This window comes from Xylocopa sonorina, unplaced genomic scaffold (assembly GCF_050948175.1).
Source record: "Xylocopa sonorina isolate GNS202 unplaced genomic scaffold, iyXylSono1_principal scaffold0047, whole genome shotgun sequence".
NCBI classification, from domain to species: Eukaryota; Metazoa; Arthropoda; class Insecta; order Hymenoptera; family Apidae; genus Xylocopa; species Xylocopa sonorina.
The window spans coordinates 1,665,733-1,668,286 of record NW_027490118.1 but is presented as its reverse complement, the minus strand read 5'-3'; positions in this window follow the sequence as shown (position 1 = coordinate 1,668,286).

The window sequence follows — 2,554 nt, the reverse complement described above, 5'->3', positions numbered from 1 at the left end:
TACTAGATTGGAATATTTTTCTTCAAACTATCGCCTATATACGAAATTTAACTCTCGGGAGGAAGTTTTTGGTCAAGCTACCGTCAATGTACGAATTTTAACTCTCGGTGGGAACTTTTTTCTTCAAACTACTGTCAATATTCAAATTTTAACTATTGGTTGAAATCTTTATGTCAAACAATCGTCAATAAACGAATTTTAATACTAGGTTGGAATTTTTTTCTTCAAACTACCGTCAATGAACGAATTTTAACTCTCGGTGGGCACTTTTTTCTTTAAACTACTGTCAATATTCAAATTTTAACTATTGGTTGGAATCTTTTTGTCGACAATCGTCAATACACGAATTTTAATACTAGGTTGGAATTTTTATCATCAAACTATCGCCTATATACGAAATTTAACTCTCGGGAGGAAGTTTTTGGTCAAGCTACCGTCAATGTACGAATTTTAACACTCGGTGGGTACTTTTTTCTTCAAACTACTGTCAATATTCAAATTTTAACTATTGGTTGAAATCTTTATGTCAAACAATCGTCAATAAACGAATTTTAATACTAGGTTGGAATTTTTTTCTTCAAACTATCGCCTATATACGAAATTTAACTCTCCGGAGGAATGTTTTGGTCAAGCTACCGTCAATGTACGAATTTTAACTCTCGGTGGGAACTTTTTTCTTCAAACTACTGTCAATATTCAAATTTTAACTATTGGTTGAAATCTTTATGTCAAACAATCGTCAATAAACGAATTTTAATACTAGGTTGGAATTTTTTTCTTCAAACTACCGTCAATGTACGAATTTTAACTCTCGGTGGGCACTTTTTTCTTTAAACTACTGTCAATATTCAAATTTTAACTATTGGTTGGAATCTTTTTGTCGACAATCGTCAATACACGAATTTTAATACTAGGTTGGAATTTTTATCATCAAACTATCGCCTATATACGAAATTTAACTCTCGGGAGGAAGTTTTTGGTCAAGCTACCGTCAATGTACGAATTTTAACACTCGGTTGGTACTTTTTTCTTCAAACTACTGTCAATATTCAAATTTTAACTATTGGTTGAAATCTTTATGTCAAACAATCGTCAATAAACGAATTTTAATACTAGGTTGGAATTTTTTTCTTCAAACTATCGCCTATATACGAAATTTAACTCTCCGGAGGAATGTTTTGGTCAAGCTACCGTCAATGTACGAATTTTAACTCTCGGTGGGAACTTTTTTCTTCAAACTACTGTCAATATTCAAATTTTAACTATTGGTTGAAATCTTTATGTCAAACAATCGTCAATAAACGAATTTTAATACTAGGTTGGAATTTTTTTCTTCAAACTATCGCCTATATACGAAATTTAACTCTCGGGAGGAATTTTTTGGTCAAGCTACCGTCAATGTACGAATTTTAACTCCCGGTGGGCACTTTTTTTTCAAACTACTGTCAATACTCAAATTTTAACTATTGGTTGAAATCTTTATGTCAAACAATCGTCAATAAACGAACTTTAATACTAGGTTGGAATTTTTTTCTTCAAACTATTGTCAATATTCAAATTTTAACTATTGGTTGGAATCTTTTTGTCAAACAATCGTCAATACACGAATTTTAATACTAGCTTGGAATTTTTTTCTTCAAACTACTGTCAATATTCAAATTTTAAATATTGGTTCAAATCTTTATGTCAAACAATCGTCAATACACGAATTTTAATACTAGGTTGGAATTTTTTTCTTCAAACTATCGCCTATATACGAATTTTAACTCTCGGTGGGAATTTTTTGGTCAACCTATCGTCAATGTACGAATTTTAACTCTCGATGGGCACTTTTTCTTCAAACTACTATCAATACCCAAATTTTAACTATTGGTTGAAATCTTTATGTCAAACAATCGTCAATAAACGAATTTTAATACTAGGTTGGAATTTTTTTCTTCAAACTACCGTCAATGCACGAATTTTAACTCTCGGTGGGCACTTTTTTCTTCAAACTACTGTCAATACTCAAATTTTAACTATTGGTTCGAATCTTTTTGTCAAACAATCGTCAATACACGAATTTTAATACTAGGTTGGAATTTTTATCTTCAAACTATCGCCTATATACGAAATTTTTACTCTCGGTAGGAATTTTTTGGTCAAGCTATCGTCAATGTACGAATTTTAACTCTCGGTGGGCACTTTTTCTTCAAACTACTATCAATACTCAAATTTTAAATATTGGTTGAAATCTTTATGTCAAACAATCGTCAATAATCGAATTTTAATACTAGGTTGGAATATTTTTCTTCAAACTATCGCCTATATACGAAATTTAACTCTCGGGAGGAAGTTTTTGGTCAAGCTACCGTCAATGTACGAATTTTAACTCTCGGTGGGAACTTTTTTCTTCAAACTACTGTCAATATTCAAATTTTAAATATTGGTTGAAATCTTTATGTCATACAATCGTCAATAATCGAATTTTAATACTAGGTTGGAATTTTTTTCTTCAAACTATAGCCTATATACGAAATTTAGCTCTCGGTAGGAATTTTTTGGTCAAACTATC